This window comes from Pristiophorus japonicus, chromosome 9 (assembly GCF_044704955.1).
Source record: "Pristiophorus japonicus isolate sPriJap1 chromosome 9, sPriJap1.hap1, whole genome shotgun sequence".
Classification (NCBI taxonomy): Eukaryota; Metazoa; Chordata; class Chondrichthyes; family Pristiophoridae; genus Pristiophorus; species Pristiophorus japonicus.
Genome location: NC_091985.1, coordinates 218390150 through 218406310, shown reverse-complemented (window position 1 = coordinate 218406310; position 16161 = coordinate 218390150). Strand labels below are relative to the sequence as shown.

The window sequence follows — 16161 nt, the reverse complement described above, 5'->3', positions numbered from 1 at the left end:
ATACAGATGGACTACGAGAGATATAGCACACGCAGGAAAGACACAACTACATGAGCTAGCTTTGTTTAATTTAATTGCCGAAATATGCATCCCAGCAGCCAAATCCACCCCGCAAGAAACAGAAGGGTGGGAACAGAACGGAGCTAAAACCATGTTTAGGAAACCTGGCCAGTGGGATAAAATGAAGACCAAGGGAGGTCTCTGGAATATAAGGTGTATGTCCTGAAGCATGACACGGTAACAAGAAGGATCATGCGCAGCGCAAACAAGAAGGAATTCAACCTAAAAAGGGGGGCGGATGGAGTGTGGAGGAAAGATGGCAATAAAGGTCTGGCTGGGACACCAAACATGCCCAAAGGGACCCAGGGAAGCCCTACCACTGCTCCGACAACCACCCTGGGGACAACAACTCTTCCCAGCACAACCACGCAAGTCCCCCCATAAGCCCGTCCATAAAATCTGGAGCCAAAGGGGGGCTAGTAATAAAAGAATCTAAAGAAAGGATATAATTTGGGGTGCGTCAGCAACTACTTAACCTAAACCTAATGGATATAATTTTTCCTAGCTTCTGTGGGAATGAAACTATAAGTCTACACCAGAACCTGACACAATGGATCCTTGAAGGCCCGGAACCCACTACCCTGAGATTCAATATCATAAATGGGAATACTGGAAACACTAGGCACGGGTTATGTGGCAGGGGTTACGACGATGAATTCCATAGATCTGTATACATATATACGACTGGGTTAACAACTTAATGGCGGAGTCTTGAGGGGTTTATTGGGGAGGGATTTGGATAACCAAGCCCTACAAGCGCAGTTGGGAGATAGCGCGGAAGGGGAACTGTTACAGGTGGCCCATACATTGCAGAAACATGCCAAGATTACAGGCTGAGATAGTTTGCTCCGGGTATGGGGCCTGGATATTAAGTGAAGTACAACATAATTTGGAGCAACTCCAGAATGGAGACCTACCAGATTGGATTCCGAACAGCATACTTAACAATTGGACTCTAGATAAAAAAAATGAATAACACATGCGAGGTACGAAGGAATAGTCACGCATGGGTGCCGCAATTCAGATGTATTACTGGGCGGGTGAATATGATCGGATTTGTGTTGTCCGTATCACGGTATGATGTAACAAAGGGAGACCCCTTATACCAGATTGATATTATTGGTGAAGTGAGAAACCAAACTCGGTTGCATTACCATCAGCCTGCCAGACGGGTGATTAAAATTAACAATAGTACCAAAGGCATTGACATAAATGACTGCTTTAAATTAACCAAGTGGTTTTATGTCGAGGTACGCCATGAAGGACGAATGATGATTGCAGATTCCACCAAACAAACGGATGCATGCTGAGTATCACTCCTCTCGAACATGATTCTGAAACAATCGCTGTTCTACAAGGGAATGGAGCACAGGAGCAGCCAACCCGACGATTTAGACCAGGGGAGGAGTCACCCCCTGTGTCATCACCAGTCCTAACTTCTACTTCAGACCCAAGGGAGAAATAGACATAGATGGATACTACATATATCCCGAGACAACGGAAATCATCCATGGAACAATCATGGATACCCTCCGAGAAGGGTACGAAGAGGCGGTATGGGAACCGCAAGGCAAACAGATACCGGAACTAAATGAGGAACAATTATGTTTGGTGCAAGTAATCCAGAATCAAAGACGGCAGTATGTCCGGCTGATGGAAGAAATAGACAACTTACAGAGAGACACTAACGCAATGCTGGCTGATCAGCCCTGGTACTCAAAGCTGTGGGACATTGGACTTAATATTCAGATCCACCCATAAGAATTATATCACATGTACTTATAGTAATACAGGGCCTGGTTCTGATGGTCACGATGGGATTAACATGTGCACGAATTAAACAGGCCAAACGATAAGTCAGGGCACGCACTATGATTAAGGCCATAAGGGATGAAAATTTAAGCAGTCCGACAGGAAGGACTTACCTTATATAACTCTGTGGGAAGGTTTCAGGAGGTCCCGAAGCTTGGGAGATGGCCACCCAGGTAAATGAACCTATCTGGAACTCACCTACAGGGAGATAGTTATCGGGAAATTTGACCAGCTTGGCGTATAGCCAAGGGCCAAAAGGGGGGAATTGTAAGAGAAATTTGGCATTAGGAGTACCAGCGGGATAAGTATTAAAGTGCTGGTTCTTGCACTGGCTCATAAGGAGGTAAAAGGCCTCTCTTTGGCCTTGTACCAAGGCTCCAGAAGTTATCAATTAAATAATACTCCGACAGGATACGATGTGAGAACCTAAACAGACATTGATAAGACCTTGCGAAGAGGCTCGAGGCGGACTCATGGGCACCAAGGAGAATCAACAAATTCTGACCTAATGAAGTCATTCTAGTCACGGCCTAAAGTGGTCACGAGAGTCTTGGCCTGTCAATCCAAAGTAGCACTAATAAGGTAGTCCAATTAGAGAAGTAGCACTGATAAGGTAATTCAATTAGAAATCTAGGGAGGTCTTGTCCGGGAACAGAGGGGTTTTGAAATGTATAAAAGTTGTATGATTGTGCTGTTCGGAGAGCATCTCCACTCACAGGCGGCTGTGATAAGGGATGTTCCCGGACATTCGCAATAAAGATCGTTATACTTTGCCATCCGTCTCTGTCTGCTAACTTCGAGAATTGCTACTTGGCGGGGGCGAGCGTCGACCTTCTATATCAGTGGGCCCGCTCGTGGGAAAAGAAGCCTTCCCATTTTCCCCTTAAACAAACCCCCACTATTTCCTGGTTTATGCTCCAACCAACACAGTTGTTACTGTTAGGGGGCCTATAGACTACACCCACCAGTGACTTTTTCCCTTTATTAATCCTTATCTCCACCCAAACTGTTTCAACATCCTGATCATTTGAGCCAATATCATTTCTCACTATTGCAGTGATTCCATCCTTTATCAATAGAGCTACCCCACCTCTTTTTCCTTTCTATCTGTCCTTCTGGATTGTCAAATACCTCTGAATATTTAATTCCCAGTCCTGGTCACCTTACAACCACGTCTCTGTAATGGCTATCAGATCATACCCAATTGTCTCTATTTGTGTCATCAACTCATCTATTTTGTTACAAATGCTACATGCATTTAGACAAAGTGCCTTTAAATTTGTTTTTTTACCCTTTTTTCCTGCTTGTTTCCTCTCTCCTTCAAACTCACTTTCTTTATTTTTGCTTTCTAACTCCAGCTTTACTCCCCTCCCTACTGAATCTATTTTCAGGTTCCCATCCCACTGCCATGCTAGTTTAAACCCTCCCCAACAGCACACGCAACACCCCCCTGTGAGGATCTTGGTCCCGGCTCTGTTGAGGTGCAACCCGTCGGCTTGTACAGGTCCCACTTCCCCCAAAAGCGGTCCCAATGCCTCAGACAGGAGGAGATTGGTGTCAGTGACTGCCAGGCAGGAGATTAGTGTAAATGGAGTAATGTCTCCAGTAAGGTTTTGCCCAGTGAAAATTCTGTGGATTGTTGGGAATGCGAGTAATGGCCTTCTTAACATGCAGAGAGAGATCTTTACTCAGCCTCTAAACTGTGCTCTACCTGCCTTGGGAGCGCTTGATGGGACAGTGTAAAGGGAGCTTTACTCTGTATCTAACCCGTGCTGTACCCGACTGGAGATAGTTTGATGGGACACGTGGTGCTCACCTCGATCATGACATTTAACCCAAAGCTGAAAGATCAGCTTAAGAGTATTATAGTTGCTGACAGTTGAAGCTGCCAATTAATTGGACAAGGTGTTAGCTAGAGTCTTACACTCCTAAGTCTCTCCGTTCTTCCACTTTCAAAACTTTACCATTGCATGTACAATTCTGACGTTTTTGTTCCTCCTAAAATCTATCACCTCCAATCTGAAGAATGTCCATTAACCACTACTCTCTGTTTTCTGCCTCTTAACCAAATTCCTCTCCACACTGCCCCACTCCCTTTAATACTGTGAGCCTTAATTTGATCAACAAGCCTCCTCTCTGGCACCTTATCAAACACCTTTTGACAATCCATCTGCACAACATCCACCGAATTTCCTTTCTCACTGCATTGTGTTATTTCCTGCAATAATCCCTGCTGTCTGTCCTGAATGAACCCATTTCACTACCAAATATTGCAATGTTTGCTCCAGCTCACAGGGTTCCATCTGTTCATAGCCACAACAGGAAGGTCCCGTTTCCTCCTGGAGTGTGAGAGAAATCAGCTTTAACAATGGGGCAGAGTTTCAGCCAATGAGGGAGCTCCGGGCTCAGCCCCGCCCACTGGGGGGGCGCAAGCCCCGCCCCTCGCACACTGATTGGTTGGAGGACCAACCGCACGCTCGGTCCTCCAGCCCCGTCCCCGCTCTTCCTATTGGTCGGGAACTGCCGTCAATCACCCGGGCAGTGTGAGCTGAGCATGCGCGGGTTGCTGGAGGTGGAGCGGAGACAGCGGGTGAGAGATGGGCGGAGGGAGGGATTGGGTTAATAAACCCCGGGGGGCCGCGGGCTTCACACACACCGAATGCGGGCCTCAGGCCCGGAACAGCAACCTGCGGCTCCGGCCTTTCCCCGAGCGGGGCTTTCTCCTGGTGACAGGCGCCATCTTGGGAGGCTGAGGGGGCAGCAGGGCGCATGCGCGGCCTTTCCCTGGGCCAGGAAGCAGGAGGAGAGAATGTTGTGAATTTCTATCCTGGACTCACAGTCAGGGCTTTTGTAAACTGCTGTTCCAGGCTGTGAGAGAAGGGGGGCAGCATTTACAGGCCGCAAACTCACACCCAACATCACATCCAGGTCTGACTGGGAATTAAACGTACAGGGGTATCTGACGATTCAGAAAGATAGGCAAGAAGGGAAAGGAGGTGGGGTAGCTCTGTTAATAAGGGATGATATCAGGGCAGTTGTGAGGGATGATATTGGCTCCAATGAACAAAATGTTGAATCATTGTGGGTGGAGATTAGAGATAGTAAGGGGAAAAAGTCACTGGTGGGCGTAGTTTATAGGCCCCCAAATAATAACTTCACGGTGGGGCGGGCAATAATCAAGGGAATAATGGAGGCATGTGAAAAAGGAACGGCAGTAGTCATGGGGGATTTTAACCTACATATCGATTGGTCAAATCAAATCGCACGGGGTAGCCTGGAGGAGGAATTCATAGAATGCATACGGGATTGTTTCTTAGAACAGTATGTTACAGAACCTACAAGGGAGCAAGCCATCTTAGATCTGGTCCTGTGTAATGAGACAGGAAAAATAAACGAACTCCTAGTAAAAGATCCTCTCGGAATGAGTGATCACAATATGGTTGAATTTGTAATACAGATTGAGGATGAGGAAGTTGTGTCAGAAACGAGCGTACTATGCTTAAACAAAGGGGACTACAGTGGGATGAGGGCAGAGTTGGCTAAAGTAGACTGGAAACGAGGACTAAACGGTGGCACAATTGAGGAACAGTGGAGGATTTTTAAGGAGCTCTTTCATAGTATATTCTAGTGAAAAAGAAGGGCGGCAAGAGAAGGGATAAACAGCCGTGGATAACCAAGGAAATAAAGGAAAGTATCAAATCAAAGACCAATGCGTATAAGGTGGCCAAGGTTAGTGGAAAACTAGAGGATTGGGAAAATTTTAAGCAACAGCAAAGAATGACTAAAAAAGTAATAAAGAAAGGGAAGATAGATTACGAAGGTAAACTTGCGCAAAACATAAAAACAGATAGTAAAAGCTTTTACAGATATATAAAACGGAAAAGAGTGACGAAAGTAAGTGTTGGTCCCTTAGAAGATGAAAAGGGGGATTTAATAATGGGAAATGTGGAAATGGCTGAGACCTTAAACAATTATTTTGCTTCTGTCTTCACAGTGGAAGACACAAAAGCAATGCCAAAATTTGCAGGCCACAGGAATGTGGGAAGGGAGGACCTTGAGACAATCACTATCACTAGGGGGGTAGTGCTGGACAGGCTAATGGGACTCAAGGTAGACAAATCCTCTGGTCCTGATGAAATGCATCCCAGGATATTAAAAGAGATGGCGGAAGTTATAGCAGATGCATTCATTATAATCTACCAAAATTCTCTGGACTCTGGGGAGGTACCAGCGGATTGGAGAGCAGCTAATGTAACGCCTCTGTTTAAAAAAGGGGGCAGGCAAAAGGCAGGTAACTATAGGCCGGTTAGTTTAACATCTGTAGTGGGGAAAATGCTTGAAACTATCATTAAGGAAGAAATAGCGGGACATCTAGATAGGAATAGTGCAATTAAGCAGACGCAGCATGGATTCATGAAAGGGAAATCGTGTTTAACTAACTTACTGGAATTCTTTGAGGATATAACGAGCATGGTGGCTAGAGGTGTACCGATGGATGTGGTGCATTTAGATTTCCAAAAGGCATTCGATAAGGTGCCAAACAAAAGGTTACTGCAGAAGATAAAGGTACGCGGAGTCAGTGGAAATGTATAAGCATGGATAGAGAATTGGCTGGCGAACAGAAAGCAGAGAGTCGGGATAAATGGGTTCTTTTCCGGTTCGAAATCAGTGGTTAGTGGTGTGCCACAGGGATCAGTGCTGGGACCACAACTGTTTACAATATACATAGATGACCTGGAAGAGGGGACAGAGTGCAGTGCAACAAAATTTGCAGATGACACTAAGATTAGTGGGAAAGCGGGTTGTGTAGAGGACTCAGAGAGGCTGCAAGGAGATTTGGATAGGTTAAGCGAATGGGCAAAGGTTTGGCAGATGGAATACAATGTCGGAAAGTGTGAGGTCATCCACCTTGGGGGAAAAAAAACAGTAAAAGGGAATATTATTTGAATGGGGAGAAATTACAACGTGCTGTGGTGCAGAGGGACCTGGGGGTCCTTGTGCATGAAACTCTTTTTGGAGTTCACCTGCAAAACATAAAACATTAAACGGTGCCACCCGACCTGGGTGACACTCCAGACATTTACAAGGCCCTTTTTTTTCCCCCCTTTTTTGTTTTTTTTTGTGTTTTTTCTTTTTTTTTTTGTTTTTTTTTTGGGCACTAAAATCACAATTTTTCCCCAGTGCCCCCTATAAAAGGGAAGGGGACACTAAAAGCACCGGCAATTAAAACAAATTAACTTTAAAACGTAAAATCAAATTAAAATTTGGTTGCCGGGCGTGATGATGCACTCCAGTCCCTCCGGTGCCCACCTCTCGCGGAAGGCCGCGAGCGTACCGGTGGACACCGCGTGCTCCATCTCCAAGGACACCCTGGACCGGATGTAAGAGCGGAAGAGAGGCAGGCAGTCAGGTTGAACGACCCCCTCGACCGCCCGCTGCCTGGACCGGCTGATGGCACCCTTGGCCGTGCCCAGGAGCAGTCCTACGAGGAGGCCTTCGGACCTACCCGCTCCCCTCCGCACAGGGTGCCCAAAGATCAGGAGAGTGGGACTGAAGTGCAGCCAGAATTTCAGGAGCAGCCCCTTCAAATAATGGAACAGGGGCTGCAACCTTGTGCACTCAATAAAAACATGGAACACGGACTCCTCCAGACCGCAGAAATTGCAGGCGGCCTGGGAGTCCGTGAACCGGCTTAAAAATTTGTTGCACGGCACTGCTCCGTGCACCACCCTCCAGGCCAAGTCCCCGATGAATAGTGGGAGGACCCCTGCGTAGAGTGCCCTCCATCGGGGACCCCCGCCTCCTCCGGACGGCAAGATGGTACGCCATGGCGTGTCCGGACGGCCGGCGAGGATGGCAAAGTTGAGGGTGTGCAGGAGCAGCCCGTACAGGAAACCCCTCCGCGCGGAACTGAAAGGCACGGAGGGGATTTCCCCGAGGCGGCTCAAGTTGTGAGGCGCCGGCCCCCGAGGGAGGTTCCGGGGTTTGGCGCCGATGAGGAATTCCGTCCGGACGGGGGTCAGTTCGGACGGGATCTCCCCACGTGCTTGAGCCTCCTCGATGCACCTAACGGAGTCAGGGCCCAGAGCTGTTTTTAGCGACTCGATGGCATCGGCCGCGTGGCGGACGTTGGCAGAGTTTAGGCGCCGCGCCAGCGTGTCTGGCGCCATCCAGCCCGCTCCTCCGCCATCGAGCAGGTCCCTGACCCTGGTCACCTCACCAGCCACAGCCCTCTCTTCCGACCGCCACATGAAGCCTCGGCCGTGGAGGTACGGATTCCCGAGCAGCGGCTCCTGCAGGACGGCCGCCACTCCAGCCGGCGGAGAGCTGCGCTTGGTGGAGACTTTGTTCCAGACCCTGATGAGTTCCCTGTAAAAGACAGGCAGCTCCCGGAGGGCGGTCCTGGCACCCCCCAAGTTCACAAACAGGAGCTGCGTGTCATAATTGAGGTCGAGCTGCTGGCGGAAGAAATACCTCGCCAGAGCGCACCACCTAGGAGGGGGCTCGACGTAAAGGTATCTCTGCAGGGTCTGAAGACGGAAAGTCGCGAGCTGGGCGCTGACGCACACCAACGACTGACCGCCCTCCTCAAGCGGGATCCTTGTGCATGAAACTCTTTTAGAGTCTACCTGCAAAACATAAATATTAAACTGTGCCACCTGACCTGGGTGACACACCAGACATTTACAAGGCCCTTTTTTCCTTTTTTTGGTTTTTTTTTGTGTTTTTTTTTTTGTTTTTTTTTGGGCACTAAAATCACAATTTCTCCGGTGCCCCCTATAAAAGGGAAGGGGACACTAAAAGCACCGGCAATTAAAACAAATTAAACTTTAAAATGTAAAATCAAATTAAAATTTGGTTGCCGGGCGTGATGATGCACTCCAGTCCCTCCGGTGCCCACCTCTCGCGGAAGGCCGCGAGCGTACCGGTGGACACCGCGTGCTCCATCTCCAAGGACACCCTGGACCGGATGTAAGAGCGGAAGAGAGGCAGGCAGTCAGGTTGAACGACCCCCTCGACCGCCCGCTGCCTGGACCGGCTGATGGCACCCTTGGCCGTGCCCAGGAGCAGTCCTACGAGGAGGCCTTCGGACCTACCCGCTCCCCTCCGCACAGGGTGCCCAAAGATCAGGAGAGTGGGACTGAAGTGCAGCCAGAATTTCAGGAGCAGCCCCTTCAAATAGTGGAACAGGGGCTGCAACCTTGTGCACTCCATAAAAACATGGAACACGGACTCCTCCAGACCGCAGAAATTGAAGGCGGCCTGGGAGTCCGTGAACCGGCTTAAAAATTTGTTGCACGGCACTGCTCCGTGCACCACCCTCCAGGCCAAGTCCCCGATGAATAGTGGGAGGACCCCTGCGTAGAGTGCCCTCCATCGGGGACCCCCGCCTCCTCCGGACGGCAAGATGGTACACCATGGCGTGTCCGGACGGCCGGCGAGGATGGCAAAGTTGAGGGTGTGCAGGAGCAGCCCGTACAGGAAACCCCTCCGCGCGGAACTGAAAGGCACGGAGGGGATTTCCCCGAGGCGGCTCAAGTTGTGAGGCGCCGGTCCCCGAGGGAGGTTCCGGGGTTTGGCGCCGATGAGGAATTCCGTCCGGACGGGGGTCAGTTCGGACGGGATCTCCCCACGTGCTTGAGCCTCCTCGATGCACCTAACGGAGTCAGGGCCCAGAGCTGTTTTTAGCGACTCGATGGCATCGGCCGCGTGGCGGACGTTGGCAGAATTTAGGCGCCGCACCAGCGTGTCTGGCGCCATCCAGCCCGCTCCTCCGCCATCGAGCAGGTCCCTGACCCTGGTCACCTCACCAGCCACAGCCCTCTCTTCCGACCGCCACATAAAGCCTCGGCCGTGGAGGTACGGATTCCCGAGCAGCGGCTCCTGCAGGACGGCCGCCACTCCAGCCGGCGGAGAGCTGCGCTTGGTGGAGACTTTGTTCCAGACCCTGATGAGTTCCCTGTAAAAGACAGGCAGCTCCCGGAGGGCGGTCCTGGCACCCCCCAAGTTCACAAACAGGAGCTGCGTGTCATAATTGAGGTCGAGCTGCTGGCGGAAGAAATACCTCGCCAGAGCGCACCACCTAGGAGGGGGCTCGACGTAAAGGTATCTCTGCAGGGTCTGAAGACGGAAAGTCGCGAGCTGGGCGCTGACGCACACCAACGACTGACCGCCCTCCTCAAGCGGGAGACTCAAGACCGCAGCAGAGACCCAGTGCTTCCTGTTGTTCCAGAAGAAGTCCACCAGCTTCTTCTGTATCTTGGCGACAAACGCAGGGGGAGGGGTCAAAGTGACCAGCCGGTACCACAGCATTGCGGCCACCAGCTGGTTTATGACTAGCGCTCGACCCCTGGAGGACAGCACTCGGAGCAGTCCTGTCCAGCGCCCTAGGCGAGCGGCGACCTTGGCCTCCAGCTCCTGCCAGTTCGCCGGCCAGGCTCCCTCGTCGGGGCTAAGGTAGACTCCCAGATAGAGGAGATGGGTCGTGCTCCAGGCAAAAGGCCTGAGCTCCTCCGGCAGGGAGTCCACCCGCCACTGACCCACCAGGAGTCCGGAACATTTCTCCCAGTTGATCCTGGCGGAGGACGCGGCCGAGTAAATCTCCTGGCACTCACGCATCATCCGCAGGTCAGCGGGATCCTCTATCGCGAGGAGCACGTCATCGGCGTAAGCCGAGAGGACGACCTCCATGCCCGGCCCTTGCAGAGCCAGTCCCGTCAACCTCGTCCGCAAGATGCGCAGGAAAGGCTCCACGCAAACGGCGTATAACTGGCCGGACATGGGGCATCCCTGGCGCACCCCTCTCCTAAAGCGAAGGGGCGCCGTCACGGACCCGTTAACCTTAATCAGATACTCCGCGGCGGCGTACAAAAGTCGGATCCGGGCGACGAAATGCGTCCCGAGCCCGAAAGCGTGCAGAGTTCCGAGCAGATAGTCGTGATCCACCCTGTCGAACGCCTTCTCTTGGTCGAGGGATAGGAAGGCGACCGACAGACCAGCCTCCTGGGAGCAATGGATGAGGTCCCGGACCAGATGGATGTTGTCGTGGATTGTCCGGCCCGGGACCGTGTATGACTGGTCGGGGTGGATCATGTGGTCCAGCACGGCACCAAGGCGAGCAGACATCGCCCTGGCGAAGATTTTGTAGTCCGTGCTGAGGAGGGAGACCGGGCGCCAGTTCTTAAGGAGGCGGAGATCGCCCTTCTTAGGCAGCAGGACGATGACTGCCCTGCGCCAAGAGAGGGGCATCTCCCCGGTCGCCAGACTTTCCCCCAGGACCCGCGCGTAGTCGCCCCCCAGGACGTCCCAGAACGCCCTGTGGAACTCCACGGTCAGCCCGTCCAGCCCCGGGGATTTTCCCCTCGAGAGCCGGGCGAGGGCACCGGTCAGCTCCGCCAGGCTTAGCGGAGCTTCCAGATTTTCGGCGCCCTCCGGGCCGACCTTCGGCAGGTCCTCCCACAAAACTCTACGCGCTTCCTCGCTGGACGGATCCGGAGAGAACAGAGCCCCGTAATATTCACGGACCCTGTTGTTGACGCCCTCCGGATCCGAGACGAGAGAGCCGTCGTCGGCCAGCAGCGTCAAGAGCTGCTTACGGACACTCTGCCTTTTTTCCAGCGAGTAGAAGAAGGGGGAGCCGCGGTCCAGATCCCGCAGGAACCGGATCCGCGACCTCACGAACGCGCCTCGGGACCCGACGAGCTGCAGGTCCTTCAGCGCGGCCTTCTTCGCTTCGTACACCGTCCGCAGGGCCGGGTCCCGGACGACTTGACCGAGACGGGCTTCCAGGTCGAGCACCTCTTTTTCTAGGCGCCCGACTCTGGCCGCCCGCCTCTTGGTCGACCCCCTCGCGTACTCTTGACAGAAGACGCGGACGTGAGCCTTGCCCACGTCCCACCATAGCCTCAAGGAGGGGAAGCCCCCCTGCTTCCTTCTCCAGTCGGACCAGAATCGACGGAACGAGTCCTGGAACCGCACGTCCTCCAGCAGCCGGTTGTTAAAGTGCCAGTACGCGGACCCCGTCCTCGCGCGGAGCGAAGCGAGCTCCGCCCACACCAGGTGGTGGTCCGAACACGGCACCGGCCGCATGGAGGCCGCCGGGACGCAGGAAACGTACGCCCGAGACACGTAAAGGCGGTCGACTCTAGACCATCCTACTCCAGGCCTCACCCAAGTAAAGGCGCTGGAGTCGGGGTGGAGATTTCGCCAGACGTCCACCAAGTGGAAGGACCCGACCAGGTCCCTCAACTTCTCCATCGCCGTCATGCACTGCGGGGCACCGGAGCGGTCCCTCGCCTCGAGGGTGCAGTTAAAATCCCCCCCGAGGACAATGCAGTCGCCGACGTCGACGGAGCCAAGAAGAGCGGACACCTCTTCAAAGAAGCGCGTTTGCTGCGGGCCGGGATGAGGGGCGTACACGTTCACGAGATGGAGCGGCACGTCCCCCAGGCGAACCGTTACGTGCAGCAAGCGGCCTGGCACGGGCTCCTCGACCCCCAAGATCTCCGGCTGAAAATGCGGGCCCAGCAAGATGGCCACCCCACTAGAAATGGCGGTGAGGTGGCTCATGCGGACCTCTCCTTGCCATTCCAGGAGCCACGTGGCTTCGTCTCCCGGAACGGTGTGGGTTTCTTGCAGGAAGCACACCGCATATTTCCCCTCCCGCAGGAGCGAAAAATTGTCAAATCTACGGCGTGCCCCTCTGCCGCCATTGATGTTGAGGCTGGCTATGGTTATCTTCATGGCAAAAGCATAGTGCAACCTCTACCTTAACCTATTGTGGGGGAGGGAGCGGAGTCTTTTGTTGAACTCCGCTCCCTCCGCAGCCCAGCGAGGAGTCCCTCGAGCTCGCGCAGCTCAAGGTGTTGCGCCTTTGTCAAGGGCCCGCCCGCGGCCAAGGTTTTGACGGCGGCGCGAACGGACGCCTTGATCAGCTCTGGCTCGGACCATTTTTCCAGGGCCAGTCGGGCTTGGTCGCAGCGACCCCGGCTCTGGGCCAAAAAGTCCCGGAGTTCCTTTGCAGGAATGAGGATGGTCTCGGCGGCGGCCGCGAGCAGATCCACCGCCTCGCTGGCGGTGGTCTCTAGGTCTTCACCCGCGTCTCCCACCGAGGCCCCGTCCTCCTCCAGGAGGTGGCCGCCAGCAGCCAGCCCATCGACCGCACAAGGTACGGCAAATGAACCGGCCGCTCCAACCGGCCCTGGCACTGCCCCGATCCCACCCCCAGGATCGTCGGCAGAGGAGTCCCCACTGGGCTCTTTTAAAAATGGTGCTGGGTCGGGAAATGACAGCGGAAGGGGTTCCCCCTCCGCCTCCGGAACCGGGGAACAAGGAGAGACCCGGCCATGGGAAATCCCCAGGCTCCCCAAGTGCACCAGCTCCAAAGTAAGGGGCGAGGGTGGGTGTTCCTCCCCCTCCCCGCTGCCACCCCCCGGCCCAGCATCTACAGTTTCATTAAAAACAGTAAATTGTGTTTCTGCCGGGTCGAGCGTCTCCCGGGGGAAGTTGGGTATTGGCTGGGCGGGCTCAGGTTCGGCCTTTTCGGCCTTGCCCGCCTCAGCCCCCGGGACGCCCGGCCCGGCGGCTACGCATTCCTCCGCGGTCCCCACGCCCCCCACGACAGGCAGATCTTCCACTCCATCCCCGGGAGGCAGAGGCTGGGCAGCCTCAACTGTTTCACTCTCCCCGGGGACAGACTCCTCCCGCCTACGGCGCTGCTTGGGGGCGCTGGTTGGGGACGCGGGACACGCGGCGGGCACCAACTCCTCCACGGAGGGATGTTGTTCCCCCTCCGTCTCATCGGAGCCGTGCCTCCTTTTGTTCCTGGGGGCGCGCGGAGTCAGGGAGACCTCCATGTCTGCCGAGGCCTCCCGCTCCGCCCCCCCCTTTTCCTTTTCTTGCCCGCGCCCGGGCCCCTCTGTGGTGTTGTTCAAGGGCTCGGGCACGGGCTCGGGGCACCCCACGCTCGCCGGTGGCTGGGTTGGGCTGAGCGCAGTGGTCAATCTTTCTGGCGCACCGAGGGGACCCGCCTCTAGATGTTTCTTCTTGTTCCGCGCCTTCTTTCCGCTCGGACGCTCTCCCTCCCCCCCGCCGGAGGCCCTGAAAACAAAGGCCTCCGATGATGCCCGCGTACCTACGGCTCCCGGCACGCGGACGCAACGAGGGGGAGGGGTGGCGGCGGCGCCAGCCTTGGCCGCCTTCGGTGGTTTGGCGGCCTTGGAGGCGGGGCAGTTCTTGCGAACGTGCCCCACCTCTCTGCAGGCATGGCACCGCACGCCGTCCGACGTCCAGAAGACGCGGTAGGCAGTCCCCTCGTGCACCACATTAAAAGACCCCTCCGTCGTCTCCTCCCGCGCCAGCCGGACAAAGAGCTGGCGGCGGAAGGAGAACACGTGGCGCAGGCTGCTCTCCCTGAGGCCGAGCGGTATGGGGTTGATCCCCGACCTTACCTCCCCCGGTTGGTGTAGGTGAGGGAGGAGGAGCCCAGCGGGAACAAAGGGCGGGACGTTCGATATGATGACCCTCTGCGCGGTGGCCTCGAGAGGGTCCACCGGCAGGAACGTCCCGCCCACCGTGAGCCCCTTTTCGAGGGCCAGGGACACCGCCCGCTCCGACCCCAGGAAGAAAATAGCCTTCCCAGACATCTTGGAGGCTGCGACAATGGCCGAGGGGCCGACTACCCCAGCCATCGCCCACACGCACTCCTCAATGCTCATTGTGGGGTGAGTGTAGCTCTTGACCCCGTGTTTTTTTGTAATGAGTCTGAATGGTGGCAGGGCAGCGGGTGGCGCAGGAGGTGCCGTGGAAGCGGTTGCCACCTGCGCATACGTCTTCGCTGGCCCTGCCACCGGCGTGGATGGGGTCGCCATCACGGGGTCCCTTTAAGGGCTACACCCACCCCAAAGTCACAGGCCTTAATGGTCTTTAATGGCCTCGTATGTTAACTGAGCAGAGGAGCCCTTAACGAGGCACCTCTCCCCTCGTTGGCAATTGGGGAGAGGCCTTGCTCCCTCTGCTCAGTTGTCTTAATTGTTTTTTTTGAAAAAAATTAGGAAGAAAAGGGTTCTCAGAGAGAGAGGGGAGAAACAGAGGGTAACGGAGAAAGAGAGAGGGGGGTGGGAAGGGGGGGGGCTGCGAGGGCAGGTCTCCCCTCGCAGCTGTGGGTGGGTGCACTCCCCAGATGGCAAAACACACAAAAAAACACAGTCTTTGGGTTGGTCTTCAGGTGGGGGGAGAAGACGTCTTCACCTGGGGTAGCTAGAGCCACCAGGCACACAATCCTAAACGATCTTTAATTGGGTGATTAAGAAAACAATCTTCAGCCTGGTAGCTCCAGCTATCCCAGGCTAGGCAAATGTGGGGGGTGGGGGGGGTTCCAATTGTGGGGGGGGCCTAGTTGTAAGCAAGGCCCCCACACACACTCCCACACACACACACACCCCCCGCGATGTTCCGGCCCTCAGTGGTCTTCTTTCCTCCCCCCACCGATACAACAAAGTCTGTTTGGGGAAATGCACCCACACCCACCTGTAGAATGTTGAGTCTCCCTCCTTCCACACTGGATGTTGTTGGTTTTTCCCCCTCTCTCCAACTCCTTGCAGAATGGTAAAAAGATGTTAAATGTTTTCTGTTCTCCTCCTCTCCCTCTGGATAAAAGTTGGTGTTGAAGCCCCTTCCTTCCTTCTCTTCCTGGGCTGGTCTCAGGGCTCTCCAGGCAGGAGCTCAAGTTGCTAGCTGCTTCCCTCACTGCTCACAGCTCCAACTGAGCAGGACACGCCTCCACTGCTTCACGATTGGTCCCTTGTGCATGAAACTCTTTTTGGAGTTCGCCTGCAAAACATAAAACATTAAACGGTGCCACCCGACCTGGGTGACACTCCAGACATTTACAAGGCCCTTTTTTTTCCCCCTTTTTTGTTTTTTTTTGTGTTTTTTCTTTTTTTTTTGTTTTTTTTTGGGCACTAAAATCACAATTTTTCCCCAGTGCCCCCTATAAAAGGGAAGGGGACACTAAAAGCACCGGCAATTAAAACAAATTAACTTTAAAACGTAAAATCAAATTAAAATTTGGTTGCCGGGCGTGATGATGCACTCCAGTCCCTCCGGTGCCCACCTCTCGCGGAAGGCCGCGAGCGTACCGGTGGACACCGCGTGCTCCATCTCCAAGGACACCCTGGACCGGATGTAAGAGCGGAAGAGAGGCAGGCAGTCAGGTTGAACGACCCCCTCGACCGCCCGCTGCCTGGACCGGCTGATGGCACCCTTGGCCGTGCCCAGGAGCAGTCCTAC

At 54.3% G+C, this 16161-nt stretch overlaps 1 pseudogene; it reads left to right on the top strand.

Moving 5' to 3' along the window:
- LOC139273708 (zinc finger protein 721-like) overlaps positions 1-16161 on the top strand; it is a 494469-nt pseudogene that overhangs the window by 430826 nt on the left and 47482 nt on the right.